The sequence below is a fragment of the Microcaecilia unicolor genome, chromosome 2 (assembly GCF_901765095.1).
Source record: "Microcaecilia unicolor chromosome 2, aMicUni1.1, whole genome shotgun sequence".
Taxonomy (NCBI): domain Eukaryota; kingdom Metazoa; phylum Chordata; class Amphibia; order Gymnophiona; family Siphonopidae; genus Microcaecilia; species Microcaecilia unicolor.
In genome coordinates, this window is record NC_044032.1 from 405840520 (window position 1) to 405861589 (window position 21070).

The 21070-nt window shown below is 41.4% G+C and overlaps 1 protein-coding gene across 1 annotated transcript in view; it reads left to right on the forward strand.

The window, feature by feature from the left end:
* The first annotated feature begins 5720 nt into the window (after positions 1-5720).
* DMP1 (dentin matrix acidic phosphoprotein 1) overlaps positions 5721-21070 on the forward strand; it is a 30187-nt gene continuing 14837 nt past the window's right edge. The window contains exon 1 of the mRNA XM_030192506.1: positions 5721-5806. The gene's annotated coding sequence lies outside the window, so the exon portion shown is untranslated. The remainder of the gene's footprint in view (positions 5807-21070) is intronic.

The following is a 21070-nucleotide window of genomic DNA, read 5'->3' on the forward strand; positions in this document are numbered from 1 at the left end:
GCTTCTGAGCTGGCTCCTGTCTGTTCTTTCACCTTGCATTGTTGTTGTTTCTTTCCTGTAGTGTTTCCACTTCCTGTGTGTTTCAAGCCTCACTTTGGTGTTCAGTGTGTTTCTACTACTACTACTACTACTATTTAGCATTTCTATAGCGCTACAAAGCGTACGCAGCGCTTCACAAACATAGAAGAAAGACAGTCCCTGCTCAAAGAGCTTACAATCTAATAGACAAAAATAAAGCAAGCAAATCAATTAATGTGGGGGAGTGGTTACAAGTCAAAAGCAATGTTAAAGAGGTGGGCTTTCAATCTAGATTTAAAAATGGTCAAGGATGGGGCAGTAATATTCCAGTAAGATGTGTAAATAAAAAAACTTAAAGCAAGATGGTCAATATATTGTATATGGATTTTCAGAAGGCACTTGGCAACATGAAAGACTCCTCGGGAAAATTTATGATGAAGCCACAACTTAAGTACTGCAAGTAGTTCTGGGTAGCTGCACCTCAAAACAGCAGAATGATGAGAAAAATGATTATAGGGCTGATCAGTCCTCTTATAAAAAAAAAAGGCTCAACTGGTTAGGAGAAGAAACAAGTGACAGCTGATACCAACAGAGGTCTATAAAATTCTGCATGGTGTGAACAAGTTATTTATACTATCAAACAGTACTAAGACTAGAAGATGCTCCAATGAAACTATCCAGCAGTATATTTAGGAAATCATGTTTTGAGCCAACATGCAAACTCCAGAATTAATTCTGCTAGAAATGTGGTCAAGACTTATAGAATAGCTGAGTTAAGACCACCACAAAAAGGTCTGGACAAGTTACTGGAAGAGAGGTCCAAGAATAATCGTCAGCCAGACAGACTGGAAAGTCTCCAACATTTTACTTCCAGGAAGGAGCAAAATGGAATGTTCCTATTGGGATCCGACGGATACTTTCAAACAACCCAGACTGGTCAGTGTTGGCCTAACCCAGCATGGCTATTATACATTTTAAATAATTAAAGATCATGCAGAGGCCAGTATTCAGCTGCAGTGTAACTTGGATGTTCTCAATTCATACATATGGCTCAGCAACACTATTCAGAGGAACTAAACCAAATAATAGAAAATAAGGCGATATCTTTTTATTGGACTAGCTCTGTCCTGTAGTGTTTCCATTTCCTGTGTGTTTCAAGTCTCACTTTGGTGTTCAGTGTGTTTCTTGCCTCTGTCCTGTAGTTGTGACATCATTAGTGAGGGCCTTTATAAGGAAGTGGTGGACTTTCATTCAGGGCCTTTGCAATGCCAAAGGTCTCCAGGTCAGTCTGTGTGCAGTGAAACACTTCTGCCTTGTTCATAGTCTGTGTGCCCGTGGGCACTTCTGTCTTGCTTTCTTGTTTAGGGTGCCTGTGTGTACTTCTGCTTCTGTTCTTCTCTGTTTGTTTGTGTGCTAGGGTCAGCCTTCAGCCTTAGTTCTGTTGTTTATCTGTGTGGGTCAGCTTTGTGTTCTGCCTAGTCTGCCTTGCTTGCTCTAGTTCCCTCTACCTTCAGCTTCAACTCCAGTTCTGTTGTTCCAGTCTTGTCTGTTCCAGCATTGCCTGTCTACAGCTTCTGCTCTAGTCCTGTCTGTTCCAGTATTGCCTGCCTACAGCTTCAGCTCCAGTCCTGTTGTTCCAGTCTTGTCTGTTCCAGCATTGCCTGCCTACAGCTTCAGCTCCGGTCCTGCTGTTCCAGTCTTGTCTGTTTCAGTCCTGCCTGCCTACAGCTTTAGCTCCAGGCCTGTTGTTCCAGTCTTGTCTGTTCCAGCCCTGCCTGCCTACAGCTTCAGCTCCAGTCCTGTTGTTCCAGTCCTGTCTGTTCCAGCATTGCCTGCCTAAAGCTTCAGCTCCAGTCCTGTTGTTCCAGTCCTGTCTGTTCCAGCACTGCCTGCCTACAGCTTCAGCTCTATTCTTGCTTGTTAGTCCAGTCCTGGTTGGGGGAATTTGCCTCCTGCTGCCGCTCGACAACAGTAGGCCAAGGGCTCACGTTGTTGCAGAGTCCGTGACTGTTTGTTTAGAACCTGAGACCGTGACACTTTACTTGCTGCACAGTCATTTCCTACAGAAAAGAAAGACTTACCCTTTTACCCACTATGGTAAAAGGGGGCCTCGGCACACGTCAATAATTCACGCTGACTCCAGCGCAGGCCCCCCTTTTCCCGCTGCTTGGCAAAAAGGGTCCTAAATTTCTCTGTGAGTTTTCCAAGGCAATCACCTCCTTTACCAACTAATTCTTATCATTTCTGTAGCACTGATAGACACAAGCCACACTGTACAGTACATATTTACATGCATTATTTGAGACTTGGTGTGATACACTTCTTAGATTACATTTGGTAAACAGAAAGCAGCACTTGGTACAGACAACTCTTGGCTGTGGGATGGGGGTGTTTAAAAAAGAGAGAATGAAACAAAACAATAGAAAAAATAATCAGATATGGTCAAGATGAGTGGTGATGCATGTGTAGTGCCATTTTATGGAATCGGCATGGTAGTTTCTTGTAAATTGCTATTTGCTTTGAAAATGTATGAGCCTGATCTTCATACTGTTACAAGAATATACCACTTGGATAGCTTGCTTGAGACATTTTTCTGATGTAGTAATTTATTTTAAAGAGAATCAACAAATATAAATCAACATTTATCAATCTTTTAGTGCCAACTGCATTCATGTAGCCACAGGAAGCATGCAACCCCTGGAAGGCACAAGCCAATGATGTTTTATGAATGGCTCACCCAGGTCATGACCTCAAACATGGGTTTTGTGACCCCGTTTGGGGAATCCCTGGACAGAAATGGTAGCGCTGGTAAAAAAAAAAAAAAACAGTAACAACTATCTATAAAGCAAGCACTGACAGTTACTATAACAGGTATAGGTATGTCATTTTAACAACCACCTTCCTCTATCTCCTGTCTCAGCTGTCCAAATGTACTACAACCCTCATTTTTGCACTTGAACTGGATAGAGACCCTTTCCTGTAATCAGAATTCAGTGGGGTGGCTCAGTGGATTGAAATGCCCACACTGATACTTTAATGCCCCGCAATCACAGATTACAAGAAAATTAAAGCCTCTAGTGAATAATGGTTATTATCATCTGAAAACTATTTGGTAACCAGTGTCAAATCAGTTGGTGGGCTCAGTTCACTTTCCAGTGTACATCGCTTTAATACAGTATCATTATTGTTACCATTTCCTTCCTGGTATTCTCATTAGAAAGAGGAAGAGACTGCATATGCATAAAGATTATATTATCCTCTCACCCTTAGATATGCACCTCCCTGACCAGTGTGGGAAGCTTATACTTCAATGGAAGGTTAAGTGACTTGCTCAGAGTCTCAAGGAGTTGCAGCGGGAACTGAACCCAGTTCACAGGATCAAAGCCTGCTGTACTAACCACTAGGCTACTCCACCACTCATAGTATTATGAGTAGCCAATCTCATACATTTTAGCAACACTAAAGCGCTATTCTGCACATACCTGTTTAATTTACATTGGGCTAGATTCTATATATGGCGCCTGAAAAATCTGCGCAGTAAAAAAATACACCTAGGTGTATTCTCAAAAGCAGACCTTAATTTTATAGAATCAGCTTAAATTTTCACACAGTATATAGAATGCACCGAGTGCCTCTCCACATGACCAAATTTGGCCGTGTCCATTTAGGCTGTGTTTTACTTGGCCTAAATCTCGATGCCTAAATTAGGTGCAGAGTGGATATATTCTATAATAATGCACGTAGATTTTGGAAATGCCCACAACCTGCCCATTCCACGTCCATAACCATGCCCCCTTTACAACTGTGTGACTTGGAATTTACACACACTACATTACAGAATACACTTAGCAAGCTGTGCACATAAATCATAATTAATGCTAATTAGTGCAGATAACTGCTTATTAACATCCAATTCACAGCACTGATGAGCTAGTTAACCAATTAAGGACCCCTTTGGCAAAGCGGCAGTAAGCTCAATGCGGGCTTACCACTTGCTAAACAGGAAGTACCACCGGGCTACCGCAGCAGCCCAGCAATACTTCCCACCCCTAGCACTCCGTCATATCCGGTGCAACAAAAATATATTTATTTTTGTAGTACCAGAGTGTACCTGGTGGTAATCGGGCAGTGCTGCATGCTGCCTGGTTACTGCCGGGTTAGCGCGGGAGCCCTTACTGCCACCTCAATGGGTAGCGGTAAGGGCTCCCCCCAAATGGCCGCATGGCAAGTGCTTTACTTGCCACACGGTCATTTCCTGCAGGAAAGAGAGACTTCTCTTTTGCCCACAGTGGTAAAAGGGGGCCTTGGCGCGTGTGAAAAACACACGTCAGCACAGGCCCCCTTTTGCCGCTGCTTGGTAAAAGGGACCCTGAGTTACGCGCATTGTTATAGAATATGCTTCAATTTCTGTGTGGAAATTAAGGCATGCTATATAGAATTTGGGAGATAGCAATGTATTTTCAAGGGCAGCATACACAGGGGAGGAGCATGGGTGGGACAAAGGCTGGGCTCCTACTTACATGTGTAATATACAGAATTCCGTAAGTTACATGGGGATCTGACACATTTAGGAGTTCATATTTACAGCAGTTCCATGGCTGCTATAAGTGCTTATGCCTAAATTTTAATTGTGTATATGCCTGGTTACACTAGTATTCTATAAAGGAAAATAGCACCTGTGCTCCTTTATAGCAGGAATTCTCAACCCAGTACACAATGCTGTCTGGTTTTCAAGATATCCACACTTTCTCCATATGCAGATCTGTCTCATGCATATTTATTAGGGGTATCCTGACTGGCTGGGTGTGTCCTGAATCTTGGATTCAGAACCCCTGCTTTATAGTTCCTGAAAGCGGTCTATGAACTGACCAACTTCCGGAAACTGCTAAAGACCCATCTCTTCGACAAGACTTATCACAAAGACCAAGTCATGTGAAACTCCCACTTATACCATGAATGTAAATTAATGCCTTCTGTTTTTTACTTTTATGTATTCCATTACCATGCAACCCAAATCCTTCTGTAACACCAAATGTTTAATCTCTTCTCATTTCCACTATCCATGATGTATTGTAAGCCACATTGAACCTGCAAAGAGGTGGGAAAATGTGGGATACAAATGAAATAAATAAATAATAAATAAATAAACAATGGTTTGTATTTGAGCTAACTTGAGGCCAGGTATTTACTTATTCCTAATAAAATCATGGTGACAATTTGCATTCAATATGCAAAGGAAATGCACCATGTTTCTTCAAGGTTACTGTTCGATGTCCCTTACCATGACTTCATATTCAATAAACGGATTGGAGGCTGTGCAGAAATGCAGCATAACATAAAGAGAGTACATTAACAGGAAAGAGTACACATCCTGCCCCTGACACAGTCCTACTGTGGGGGTGATAATTGTTTATTCTCTCGAAACAGCTTATATGTGACCAGAATAAATTTAGCTGTAAAAATAAATCCAAAGTAAGATCTTTAATTAAATGAAAGCTGGTCTAGTCATTTGGAAACCACAGAAGCTTTTTAGGGAAAATTCACCTGGTAGGCTGTAGGAAGTGTGGGTGTGCTAGACTCTCCATGACACTCTGTGACATCATTCCCTCTCCCTAGGGTGCCGATTGGCTGTCTCTTGTCTGCAGCAGAGTTTAAATTCCTGGAGTGTTAAATGGATTTTCAAATATCCTAGGCAAGATTAAGTATCACCTTATATGCATCTGTCTGTCTTTAATGATAGATCTGGAAGATCTGGTAGACAATCTGCTTAGCAAGGCATACTAAAGAGGTAAGACTTTTAATGTAATGGATTATGTATATTAGGCTGGAATTTGTTTTATGTGGTAGAGGAGCTAGCATCTGTATTTTTGATAGACTGATCAGTGTTATGTTTATACTTAAAGGCACAGCCACGCCCTAGAAAAGACTAAGAATATGCATTAGCTAAAAGCTAGACACACTATGGCATATGTTATATTACATATTGGATTTAATATTGTTTGTTTTCTAATAATTCTATGAATTACACAACAAACATTTCACCCACAGTTTTAATAAACTGAAGTGAATATACTTTTCATTCATTTTCTGACAGAAATATAGGTGCATGTATAAAGGCAATTTTTCTTTTGTTTGCCTTAGTTAGAGCTCAAAAATTTCCTTTAAATACATTTTTCTAAATGAATGATTACTGGATACCAATATTAATATCATGACACTAAAGGTAGCTTTGAAATAGAAGCCCAGGTCATTAAAAATAGATAGTGGTAAGCATCACAATTTAACTGAGATTCATTTTTACGAGCTCCATGAAGGGGGGGGGGGGGGGAGATATATTTTAGATTAGGAAAGTAAAGTGGAAGAACAGCAAAAGTTTCAGCTTCAGGACTACAAACAGCTGCTTATTTTTGAGTCCTAAAACCTGGAGACATTCAAACTTCTATAAAGGAAGTTACATGCAGCTGTAGTGTGCAAAATTCTAGTTGCTCTACCTTAAAAAGGATATAGCGGAGAAAAGTGACAACATTAATAAAGAGCATAGAACACCTCCCATATCAAGAAGGCTCTTCATCTTGGAGAAGATGGCAGAGAGGATATGAAGATATGATAGGAGTTTATAAAATAATGAGTAGGGTGGAGCAGTTTAATAGGGAATGGTTGTTTAACCCTTCAAACAACAGCAAAACAAGGGGACACTCCATGAAACTAATGGGCAGCAGGTTGAACACAAATTGTAGAATTTTTTTCACACTGTAAATATTTTTTTTACATGATACATAGTTAAGTTTTGAAACTTCTTGCTGGGGAATGGGATAAAATTAGGTAGTAGAGCTGAATTTTTTTTAAAAAGGATTGGACAAATTCCTGGAACAAAAGTCCATAAACCATTATTAAGGTAGACCGGGGGAAAGAGATGCTTATCCCTAGAGGTAAGTAGAATGGAATTTTGCTATTTTGGGAGATCCTGCCAGGTACTTGTAACTTGGATTGGCCACTATTGATAAAAGGAAACTGGGCTAGATAAACCTTTGCTCTGACCCAATAAGGCAATTCTTAGGTTCATATCAAGTTAGTAAACCTGCTGCCGGAGGATATGATCAGGACAAAAAAAAACATACTGGGATTCAAAATATATTTGGACACATTCCTGGAGGAAAAATCCATTAAAAATTATACTCAGCCAGGTAGACATGGGGAAGCCATTGCTTATCAGTGGAAATGACCTATAAGAACTTTCTGGGATTTGCCAGGTACTTGTGACTTGATCTGCCTCGATGGACCTTAATCTGATACAGCATGACTTTTCCTATGTTATGTTCTTAAATGCAATCTTTTCTGCATGGCTCAGTTTTGGAATCCAAGGGCCCGATATTTAAAATGATTTAAATGGCCAGGAGAGGCTATTTAAATGGCCTGTCTGGTACTAACCAGGCATATTCAGCATTGTTAACCAAATAATACTGCTGAAAGTGTTCAGTTAGTGCTCAAGCCAAAACCAGATATTTTGGGGGTGTTCTGGGGCAGAGTCAGCACTTGGCTAGTTAAATGCTGATATTCAGAACTGGCCAAGATAACCTCATAAATAGGACCAAATAAAAGTCAGTCCTATCTTTATGCAGGTCACCATAACTGGTTATATGCTTAACCAGATATGTGTATGTTTATTTTACACTTGATAGACTGCCATTCTGTAAATACAATCAAAGCAGTTTACTTATACTATTTTTGCATGTACTTTTCTGTCCCAAATGGACTCACAATTTGAGAGCCCGGACATGGCCCAGCATTGCATTTCTAGGGATAACACCAGTGGCGGTCAGCGAAACACTGATCACCACTGACTATCGGGCCCCAAGAATCTATCTCTACCTTTTTGTAGATAGCATTGTAGGCCTGTTTTGCTCACTTCAGCAATAAAAAAAGAAAAACTTGAAAATAAGCAAAGCTATGACTATCTTGCTAGAACCAGCATGACCTCTGTAGATGTCATTAGAAAAAAAAATTAGGGGCATCAGTATCATTTCATTTTATTTGTTCTAATTCTTTCTTTTTGTTTATACTGGAATGGGGCTAATCAGATAGTCCAATGACCATTGTAGTGGGTGTTGATGTGCACATGATCAGGGCTTGATTCGTAGAACTAGACTTCTAATCTTTAGGCCAATCAATACTGAAGACAATGTATGGGCAGCATCCATAGCTCCCAGGAAGACAGAGTACCTGATTGTTTATCTGCAATGGCACCTACTAGCCTGTACTCTACTGGGCTCCTATGTGAAATATGGCCTGTGCCTCTCAGACAAGGACAAACAGCCAGGCTAGAGGCTGGGAAGGATTACTTTAGAAGAAAACCCCCACTGGCCTGTAAAAAGGAGGCTTATGGTGCCCAAGAAGACTAAAGGAACTAGCTACCCTCAGGGAGAAGCAAGATGCTTCAGGTTAAAAAACGAAGAGGGAAGGGTAATTTTCATAAGAAATCGAACAGTTTAGGTACCTAGATCCCTGGGTTTGAATAGTATATCCACTAAGGGGGTAATTCTATAAACGGTGCTCAAAAATTGATGCTGGAAAAAATTGGCACTAAGCACTATTCTGTACTCTGTAATGAATGCCCTTTATAGAATAGTGCTTAGAGCCGATCCCTGCCCTGAAAGTTGAGAGCTACTATTTATGCCAGCTGTAAGCTGGTGTAAATGCCAGCACCCAACTCATAGCATTTCGGCACGTTAATGGCACTATTCTAGAACACTGCGTGCAACTTTTCAGCATGCCCCTGACCCCCCATGCCCCTCCCCTGGCCACGCCCTATTTTCAGTTGCACGCTATGGTATTCAGGCGCCCAGTGTTACAGAATAGGCAGATGCATGCGCAAAAACAAATCAGTACAAATTGATTGTTCAGGTCAGTTGATAATTAACAATTGAAAGTTGACCAATTTGAGCGCGTGCACATCTCGGATCCGCACTGAAATTTTGGTGCCATATATAAGAACCTGGGGTAAGCGGCTACAGATAGGGGGCAATTCTATAACCGTGCACCACAATTTTGGTACCCAAATAAAGGGTGTAGTTATCAGTGTGGGCTTTCATTAACATGGGTTGCTTTACCACTAACTCATGCAATTGTAGCTCAAGTCCCGTTTTATGCAATGAGACCTAATATCTATTAACTAGGAGTAACAGTAAAATAACACATCTTAACAGTAATCCATGTTGATAACTTTCCCCCCTTTGCGGGTAGTGAGCATATTCCATAAGAATCTGCACGCATGAAAGTGTTCTTATAGAATACTAGTGTAAGTCAACATTAATGTGCCTTCATGTAGGAGTGCCTTTTTATAGCAGGTCTATGGCCATAGCCATGAGGGGGGGGCAGGGGGGACACCCACCCGCCCTCCGCCATCGACCATCTGCCCCCTGCATTGAAATCGCAGTCTCACCTCCAGGAAAGCAGCGATGCAGGCAGCAGAACGCCTCCCTTCGGCCCTCCTTCCCTCCCTGTGTCCCGCCCTCATCTGACATAACTTCCGCGAGGGCGGGACACAAGGAGGGCCGAAGGGAGGCGTTCTTCTTCCTGCAGCGCTGCTTTCACGGAGGTGAGACTGCGATTTCAATGCAGGGGGCCCGGCCCAGTGGCAGACGGAGGGGGGGAGCGGCAGTGACCTCGGAGGGGGTGGAGGGGGGAGCAGTGGCTTCGGCGATCTCGGCGGCCTTGTCTATGGCAGCCATAAATGGGGCACTTAAGTACATAACTTACAGTACTTTTTGGAGCGGAAGAATAGCCTAGTAGTTAGTGTTATAGAGTTTGACCCTGGGGAACTGGGTTTGATTCCTGCTTCAGCTTCTTGTGACTCTGGCCTTGTGACTTAGCCCTCCAGGCCACATGTACAAAATAAGTACCTGTACGTAATATGTAAACCACTGTGATTGTAACAACAGAAAGGCAGTGTATCAAGTCCCTTTCCCTATTTTGTAAGTTATGCATGTAACTGTCAGCCTCACCTATGCCCTGCCCGTTGCATTTATAGTCTAAGTGATCCTTTTGCTAAGCTGCGGTAAAAGGGGCCCTGCGTTAGCGTCAGCACTTGTTTTTGATGCATGCTGAGGCCCCCTTTTACAGCAGCGGGTAAAAAGGCTGCCTGTTTTTTTAAAGAAATAGTTGTGCTGTAAGTGAATCACTTACAGCGCAACCATTTCAGGGGGGAGCACTTACCACCGCCCACTGAGGTGGCAGTTAGGACTCCTGCACTAACCCGGCGGTAACCAAGTAGTGTGCGGCCCTACCCGATTACCGCCTGGTAAACACAGGTGCGACAAAAATAGAAAATAAATGGTGGGCACTGGGGGTGGGAGTTACTGCTGGGCTGCTGCCGTAGCCCGGCGATAGTTCCTGTTTGGTGCGCGGTAAGCCCACACTGGACTTACCGCCACTTAGTAAAGGGCCCCTAAGGCTTTTGTGCACATACTTCATCGAATACCACTGAGCACTCTGCTGATATATGCGTAAGTGTACATTCACCTGCGTTAAGTGCTAGTATTCTATACTTTTAAGAGTTCAAATGGTATTTCAATTTAGGTGCCCTGTTATAAAATTAGGGGGATAGTTCATTTGCTCAACAATAATAGACTAGTTCTACCACATCCTTCTAAGGCTAGATGGGGAGTTGACTGAGGAATAACATATTCTATGTTTTAACCCCAGCTAATTCTCTGCCAAACTACATTCAACTCAAAAGCCTTATAATACTGTTTGCTCCTTAGTGAAGACTCATTTGTCTGAATTGGCTTTTTGCAATTATTAAACATCTTAATGAAGAATGTATTCCCTAGTTGGGGGACCTGGAATTGGAGTACAGTGGGTTCAATCAATGTGACTGACTAACTTCTCTATTCTTTAAGTAGGAATGATCCCGTCCTATTATTTTACTGAGTTCTCTCTCTTTATTTCTTTTAATTATAATTTTATTGTTAACACTTTTCACTTATCTGACAAAAGAAGGAGTATATCAAATTCAATAAACAATCAACAATCTAGTTTTACTATGAGGGTATATTTACAGCAGACATTTTTAAAATAGGCATTGCTGGAATCATTATATGGGGCAAGTCTATAAATGGATGCCTATAAGTTCTTGCCACTTGTGCGCTTCATTGGCACTGATAATCTGCTGTGATACACATATATACACTAAGTGCCATTCCATAAGGTGGCACCTAAATGCTATAGTGCATAGCTGCAAGGTGGCATAAATGTGGGCGGAGCATGGGCAGGCCATGGCCGTGTCGCCAAATAATGTGCACAAGTTATAGAATGCTATCAGTGGTGTGCATTGATTGGTGCATCTAGGCACGCCCACTTACAGCAGCCAATGACCTGGTGAAAGTGATCACACCTAACTGTTGGCGTACCAGAGTGGGTTTGTGCTAGTGTTCTATAATGAATTGGCACTAAGTATACCCCATTGTGGTACTTCCTTCTTGGTGCCAAATTATAGAATTGCCCCTATGTGCCTATAATTGGACTTTCAAATATATACACACACTTTGTCTCCGCATTATCCCAGCCACAGAAACAGCATGGGCAGAGTATGCAGTTCCTCTTACACTCACGCACCACTATCAAATATTCCAAACATGCAGTTTCTCTTTGGGAATTCACTAATTGGTATGCAGTGCTCTTTATGACTATGGAGCACTCTTCCTTTTAAGCTGAGCGGCAGTCCTCCACCTACAGTCCTGTCAGTGGGAGGTGCTGTTTCACTATCAAATTTTCAATAGTGAGGGATAGGCAACCTCTGCAGGACTTCAGGGAAGCTGGCTGCCCCTAGTGATTGAATTTGAAGGCCCCCCCCCCTCCCCCGGCCACACACACACACACTGGAAGTTGGAGGACTCCTGCTCAGCTTAGAGGGAACAGTGCCATGGAGGTAATTATATATTGGACTTGAACTTGAAGAAATACATTTTATACAATCAAATATACTCTTATTATCCAGGGACACACACGAGCAAAACTTAGATGCACAGAATCACAATAACTATGTTTACACAGTATAGATGTAGGCATTCTGGGGGGTGGAGAATGAGTGAAGCAGGTATGAGATTGGCACTTAAACACCTAGGACTAGATTCTATATATATGGCGCCTCAAAAATTGGCGCTGAAAAAGATACGCCTAGTTGTAGCACTTGTTTCCTGCGATTATATTTAGTCATTTAAGCCAACTAAAACCTGCTGTAAATGCCGATGTTTAAGTTATGCATAGAACGGGCATATTCTATAAACTGAGCATAAATTAAAGCCCATGACCCGCCTGTGCTCCTCCCATAGCCACTCCCCCTTTTCAGATATGCACCTTAGAATTTATGCACATCACTTTATAGAATACGCCTAGAAAGTTGGGCGTGTAATTCCTAATTAAAGCCAATTAGTGGCAATAATGGCTTGTTAAGTGGCAATTGTCGGCACTGATTGGCTTGTTAAGACAATTAAATTGCGTATGCAATACAGAATGCGACCAAATTTACACATGCAACTCTAGTTGCCATATATAGAATCCATGGGATATTTTATAAAATACACATATTTGTGCTTTTTCTTATAGGCATATACACTCACATAATTACGCCTGCCTTGGAGCCTGCTCTCCCTGCAGTTCTTTTATGAAGGCACATAGGAGTTTAACGTCACCGTCATAACATAATATAATCTGCTGATATAATTTTGGAAACCATCCACTATATATCTCTATCACAAAACAAGATGCTTTCGTTTTATGAGTCTTAACCTTAGACCTCAGCGGTGCAGCTCTACAACGGCACTAGTTCCTCTTTATGGCAAGTGTTACACCCCCACCTCGTCATCGGTCAATAGGTTATGAAGAAAGTTCTTATATTCTCTCAATCTCTAACTCTTATAAATACATTAAGCTTTTCAATTACTTAACATTCCCCTGGGTTAAAGCCCTTTTGTTGTTCATCAAAGATGAATATTTTTCAACATGCTATTAAGTAATTGAAAAGCGTGAATGTATTTATAAGAGTTAGAGACTGAGAAAATATAAGAACTTTCTTTATAACCTATTGACCGATGACGAGGTGGGGGTGTAACACTTGCCATAAAGAGGAACTAGTGCCGCTGGAGAGCTGCACCGCTGAGGTCTAAGGTTAAGATTCATAAAAGGAAAGTGTCTGGTTTCTGTGATAGAGTTATATAGTGGATGGTTTCCAAAATTATATCAGCAGATTCTAAACCTCTGGTTTTGTGATAGACCTTTATAACATATACAGCCCCATTTTAGAAAGGACGTCAAAGTCAGAATTGAGACATCCAGGTCAGGAAGTCTCAAGTTTCACTAGTATTTTAGAACAGAATCTGCTGACGTAGAGGCTGTTCTAAAATACAGGAGAAATGGACATTAATATACCGAGTGCGGGCAACATAAATATCCATTTAGAATAAAAAAAAAAACTATTGAAAAAGTTCAACAGGTTGTAAACCAGCACATAAAGGGGAAAATTCTATACATGATGCTCAAAATCGGGCACAGGAAAATGATTGGCGCTAAGTGCTATTCTATAAATGTCACATACCCTTTATACAACACCATTTAGTGCTGATTTCCATACCAACTCTGTAAATCTCAGCATCTAAGTTGGGCATGGAGACCTATTATTCTATAACACTGCCCAAAACATTTTGGAATGCCCCTGACCCACTCATGCCCCCTTTTGGTTTGCCTGCTATAGGGTCCTTTTACTAAGCTGCGTTAATGGATTTTGCACATGCTAATAATTAGCAGGCACTAAATGATAAGATGCTCATTATATTCCTACTAGTAAAAAAGGCCCGTTTTTTTACACAAATGAAACGGGCACTAGCAAGGTTTTCCTCGGAGTCTGTATGTTTGAGAGAGTGTATGTGAGAGTGACTGTGTGTGAGAGAGAGAGTGAATGTGCGAGTGTGTGTGTGTGTGAGAGAGAGTGAGTCTCGGTGCGAGAGTGTCTTTGAGAGAGAGAGTGTGTGTGTGAGAATGAGAGTGTGTGCAAGTGCGTATGTGAGACACAGTGTGAGAGAGAGAGAGTGCGTTTCACACAGATACAGTGTGTGTGAGAGAGAGAGTGTGTGTGAGACACAGACTCTCTGTGAGACTGAGTGTATGAGACCAAGAGAGTGTGTGAGTGACTGTGTGACACATAGAAAGTGAATGTGATACAGTGTGAGACATAGAGTGTGTGAGAGACAGTGTGTGAGAGTGAGAGAGAGAAAGACATTGACTGTGAGAGAGAGATAGTGTGTGAGAGAGAGAGATTGTGTGTGCGACAGAGATACCTCCCCCCCCTCTCTGGTGTCAGGCCCCCCCCCCCCTCTCTCTCTGGTGTCTGAGCATTACTGTGCAGGACGCTGAGCTCTGGCTGTGCTTCAAGGAACTGACCAATCCTATTTAATAGAATGCATCTCCAACATTCTGAAGCCGAGAAACCTCGTGTGGTTGGTCGCTTCTGCTTGTGACGAACCCGGAAGTACGTGATGTCAATTCAGGAGATGGATACAGAGAGCAGGAATGCCTCAGCCATGCAGTCAGCTTCAGAATGTTGGAGGTGCATTTTATTATATAGGATGGGCATCTTATCATTTAGCGCATGCGCTAAATCTGTTAACCTACCGTAGTAAAAAAGACCCCTATGGGATTTAGGCACCCAGAGTTATGAAATAGTGCAGTGGTTCCCAAACCTGGCCCTGGAGGCACCCCAACCAGTCAGGTTTTCAGGATATCCACAATGAATATTCATGAGATAAATTTGCATGCACTGCCTTCATTGAATGCAAATTACTCTCATGAAAAATCATTGTGGCTATCCTGAAAGCCTGATTGGCTGGGGTGCCTCCAGGACCAGGTGTGGGAACCACTAGAATAGCACACAGCCAGATAAGAGCACAAATCAATAATTAGCTGTTAACATCCAATTATTGATGGTTAACACCTTATTAGCCAATTAAGTTGCATGAGCATCTTTGAAGCACGCCCAAATTTGGACATTCAAATCTGGGCGCCATATATAGAATCCGGGGTAAAATGTGTCTCTGCCGGCACATAGACGGTTATGTTGTAAAATAGCAACATAAATGTGTATGTGTTGGCATATATACATTTATCTTTGCCATTTTAGAAAAATAACTGTGTATTTTCCCAGCTCTGTCACATAGACTGGCATCCCTTGCCAGTTTGGCTTTTCAAAGGGATAAAAACCATTGAGGGATCAAGGGAGCAATCTCTTCTAATGCATCCAGTGGAGTGCTGCTTGATAGCAGCTGTTTCCCAAATCCTAAATGTGCTTTCTAGCAGGTGTAACTCCTGATGTTGTTCTTTTAGGACAGAGACATTTAGTCCCTCTGTGAAATAGGCAATAAGGGCCAGAATCTATATATGGCGCCTAAAAAATCTGCACGGAAATGAGTTCCACCTAAGCGCATTCTATAAACAGTGCCTAGATTTAGGAGTGGTATATAGAATACACTCAGTTGATATACTAGCGCCTAAAACTGCACACCTCCATTTACACCAACGAAAACGTGGTGTAAATTCTGGCACATAGATTTGGGTGCAGAAGGCTATATTCTATAACAGTGTGTGTAAATTTGGAACCCACCATGAAACACCCATTTCCCCACCCATAACCATGCCCCTTATTGCCTGCACACATTAAAATGTAGGCGTAGTGCGTTACAGAATACATCTAGCAATTTGTGCGTGTAAATTCTAATTATTGCCAATTAGTGCTCATGATTGCTTATTAAAAACTGATAACAATGATGATTAGCTTGTAAAGCCAATTAAGTTATGTGCGCTGTTATAAAATACACCTGGACTTCAGCGTGGAACACTAGGTACGCTATACAAAATCTGGGGGTAAATGTCTATGAATGTGCCTCCCCGCAGTCTCACCCAACACACTCTCAGACCGTGCCCCTTGCCATTTGAACACTTGGATTTGAAATATGCATATCCCAACTTTGTAAAATGAGGACTTAGATATTTATGCAAGATAAATATTTAAGGGCTTGTAAAATGAAGGCCATAATGTACTATATAATGGATCTATGTGATTGAGTGCCTAAGTACCTCATAATAAGATTATCTTTTTGTTGCTTAGAGAAAATTGTTCCCAAAATAGTTTAAAACACATTTCCAGAGGAATGAATTTTACTTAAGTTCATGAAATTCCCAAATTATTTACCCATATGCACCAAGAAACATTTTATTATTATTATAATTTTAAATCCAAATTGATATATGGCTGCTGAATTATGATCTAAAATGTACGAACTGGCTGTTAAAGAAATTCACTGGTATCCTGGGGCCAGCAAAGCAGTTAAACTGTTTTATATGTGATGCGCCAGTGGTTTTCGCTGTCTCTGAGAATTTCCATTGCTGCAGTTTTTCCCCTAACTGGATTTGCCAAGGTGTCTTCATTGATCGATTTCATAATGCGACTGGTTTACAGGCTTTATATAACAGCCACCCAGTACTTATGTAGTACTGTTTAGCTCCAACCTGTAATAATCCTGATCCTCGCGAGTTCTTTAAATAACACTTGAAAGGAATTTAGGATAATAATGTATGATTTGTGCCTTAGAGTGAAGGAGACCAGCAAAACATCTCATCTCCTGTTGCCAAGAACGTAAACCAGGTTTAAGACCAGACATTAAAGGAAGATTTAAAAAGTGTAAATTGCTAGTCAGCATGTATTTGCAGAATTTGGAAACAGCACATCTTTTGCCTGGGGGATTGCATTTCCACAACTTTCTGGAAAGGACAAAGTTCCACAGAACAAAAAAATTAAAAATGTGAGAAAAATCGTCTGCAACTATATTTTAGAATCTTTGCCCCAAAGTACCACTGAAAGTCAGGCAGAAATTCTGTACTGTTTATTCTTTGTTTAGTTTTTGCTCACGGTTTTAAGTACACATTTTTTTTCTGACATTTCTTTTTCCTTCTAGTAATTAAAAAAAAGTCCATTGAAAAACAATATACTATTTCAAACTGTGTTAACAAAGGAAGCCTTTTACTAAACTGTGTTAAACGTGAATACACACTTAACATTGGGAAAATGGCCTAATACATGGTAAAGTGCTTTGTGTTAGGTCTGCCATCTGCACTTGCTAAACACAAAGTACAGTGCAATCCACTTAAGTGCAAGGGTCTGGGACCAAAGAAATGCATGCAGTTAACCGGAGTGTGTAGTTAACCGTTGTGACCCAATGAAGCTTGACATCTGATAAACATATAGTAACATAGTAGATGATGGCAGAAAAAGACCTGCACTGTCCATCCAGTCTGCCCAACAAGATAAACTCATATGTGCTACTTTTTGTGTATACCCTACTTTGATTTGTACATGTCCTCTTCAGGGCACAGACCGTATAAGTCTGCCCAGCACTATCCCCGCCTCCCAACCACCAGCCCCACCTCCCACCACCGGCTCTGGCACAGTACTGTTTATTATTATACATACAGTATACAGTCTCCGTTAACTGACGTTAGGCTTACTTGAAGTAATCAGTCATAGTCCTCTGTACACTCTTGTGTCTGTGAGTTCCATAGACTACGTCTGCCAGATGGTAAAAACTGTCATAGCACTGACATCCAGTGGCCTCCAGATAGGCCCGCACGGTGTTGAGACTCTCCAGCGCTCTTGCAAAAGTGACAGGAGGAGGTTGTTGAATTTCGTCAGCATGTGCCTCGCTGCTCATTTCATCATCTGTTTCATCATCAGCCATTGTTGCCTACGTGTAGGCGCATATCTGGACATCAGTGCTGTCGTCAGCTGTTTGTAAATCGTAATCAACAGTTACATAGCGATGAAACTCTTCTTCAGTAACACTGGCTGGGATGTCAATAACCTGTTCATCTGACGCGTTTGCAACAGCTGCATCTGTTTAGTCCCTCTCCACATCCTTAACAAAGCTTGCCCGCTTGTAGCAGTTAACAGTGGTTGCCTGTGTAACATGATTCCAGGCTTCTTTCTGCATATGTAGGGAATCCAACAGTGATAGATTATGAGCCAGTTGAACAGCACATTTATCCTTCCCAGTCTGGTCATCCATAACGCTCATCAGAAGACGTAGCACAAGAGCCCGATAATGTTGTTTGAAATTGGCTATTATACCCTGAGCCATAGGTTGGATCAGAGAGGTAGTGTTTGGTGGCAGGAAGACCACCTTGACGTTAGACAGCCTGACATCATCCCTGTGTGCAGCACAATTATCACAAAGCAACAAAATCTGATGCTTTTGTGCCCGCACTCTAGTGTCTAACTTACTTAGCCACTGCTTCCAAATTTCCCCAATCATCCATGAATTTGCGTTAGCCTCGTATGACACAGGAAGTCACTTAACTTTCTTGAAGCAACGGGGCTGTTTGCTCTTTCCAATGACGAAGGGTTCCAACTTCTCACTCCCATCCATATTGCAGCAAAGGAGGATCGTCAGTCGGTCCTTCGACGTTTTACCTCCAGTAGTTTCGGCACGTTTGAATGCAAGTGTTCCATCAGGAATCGCTCACCAGTAGAGACCATTTTCATCAGCATTGAAAATGTCATGAGGTGCAAACTCGTTCAAGATGGTAGGAAGAACTGAAACAACCCAATTTTCAGCACCAAAGTCATCAGCGTCTTGTTTCTCACCATGCTGTTTCTTGAATTTTATGCTGTTCCTCTCCTTCCATCTTTCCAACCATCCAACAGTGGCTTTGAATTCAGTTAGTCCAAGACTTTCAGCTAGCTGGTTAGCTTTCTCCATAAGTAGTGGACCACTGACAGGAAACTGTCTGCTCCTGACTCGAGAAAACCACCGAAGAAGAGCATCTTCTACCTCCTCAGCTTTTCCCGCCTGTTTTCGTTTCCATTGTGGATTTGTATTGTTCTGCCAGTCTTCCAGAAGCTGGTCTTTCTGCTTCAAGACACGTGAAATTTGACTGTGATTGACACCATATTCTTTAGCAATAGATGCTTGACTGTGTTTGTTTTCTAATTTTTTAAGAACTTCTATTCGTTCAGCCAGTGTTAAAGTCTTACAGTTCCGCCGCGACAACAACGACGACCCCAGTGTACACTCTAACAACATTCTTTCCCTTATTCTGCCTTTGGCAGTTAGGAGGCGGTAAATTTGAAATCTCGTTGGTTGTCACACACCAATCGGCTTCCATATTCCGAGCATGCGCTTATGCGGAGTCTTTCCTACAGAGGAGCAGTCTTAAACCATGCATATAAGCGAATCTTGCACTTATCAGTGGTGTGCTAAACTGAAGTTTATCCCCATAGAAATTGATGATGCCAAAAATGGGACCGAAGTACGGTATGCAGTTAAACAGAGCATGCGCTTATCCAACGTGCACTTAAATGGAGTGCGCTGTATTTATTTTAAATTTTGGGGAGGGAGCAAGTCATGGGTGGAGAATGGTGTGGAAGTGCTATTCAACTAGTGCACTGGCATTCGTGCACACTACTTGCCAGATTCTATATAGCGTGCCTAGAGATCCACACGGAAATCCAGGCGTATTCTATAACAATGCACATAACTTAATTGGCTTAATAAGCCAATCAGCCTTCTTCTCTACGATTCTCCTAATGTGTCTGTAACACATGAATCTCTTTGATAATAACATCACTTTGTATTTGTTTCATCATCGAAGGCGACTAACGCCTTACGATACTATGTAAGCCACATTGAGCCTGCAAATATGTGGGAAAATGTGGAGTACAAATGTAACAAGTCACAACAGACGGGGCAGAGTATGCAGTCACGCATAACAGCATAAGAGCATAAGAACATAAGAACGTAAGAATGTAAGCATTGTCATACTGGGTCAGCCCGAAGGTCCATCTACCCTAGTGTCCTCTTTCTAACAGTGGTCAATCCAGGTCACAAGTACCTAGCAAGATCCCAAAAGAGTTATACAGATTTTATGCTGCTTATCCCAGGTATAAATAAAGGATTTTCCTGTCCATCTTAATAATGGCTTATGGACTTTTCTTTTAGGAACGTGTCCAAAACTTTCTTAAACCCTACTATGTTAACCACATTTACCACATTCTCTGACAACAAATTCCAGTTTAATTACATGTTGAGTGAAGAAATATTTTCTCTAATTTGTTTTACTATAAATTTAGTACTTAGTATCTTCATTGTGTGCTTGTATTTTTGGAAAGAGTGAGCAAGTGATTCAAATTCATTATTTTATAGATCTCTATCATATCTCCCCTCAGTCATCTCTTCTCCAAGCTGAAGAGACCTAAGCTCTTTAGACTTTCCTCATAATAAAGTCGACTCATTCCCTTTATCATTTTCGTCGCTCTTCTCTGTACTTTTCCTAATTCCACTATATCTTTTTTGAGATGCGGTGACCAAAATTGCAAATAATATTCTAGCTGCGGTTGCATCATGGAGTGATACAAAGGCATTATAATTTTCTCATATTTGTTTTACATTCCTTTACTAATCATTCCTAAAATCCCATTTGCTTTCTTAGACGCCACTGCACACTGAGCAGAGGGTTTCAACGTATCATCAGCGATGACACCTAGATCCTTTTCCTGGGTGGTGACTCCTAATGTGGAACCTTGCATCACGTAGCTATAGTTCGGGTTCCTTTTTCCCACATGCATCACTTTGCACTTGCTCACATTAAATGTCATCTGCCATTTGAATGCCCAGTCTCCCAATCTTGTAAGGTTCTCTTGCAATTTTTTATAATCCTTTTATAATTTTACAACTTTGAATAACATTCTGTCTTCAGCAAATTTAATAACCTCACTCATTATTCCCGTTTCCAGATCATTTATAAATATTTTAAAAAACAGTACAGATCCCTGGGGAAACCCACTATCTACCCTTGTCCAATGAGAATATTCACCATTTAACCCTACTCTCTGTTTTCTATCTTTTAACCAGTTTTTAATCCACAATAGGATACTACCTCCTATCCCATGACTTTCTAATTTCCTCAGGAGTCGTTTTTGAGGTATTTTGTCAAATACCTTCTGAAAATCCAG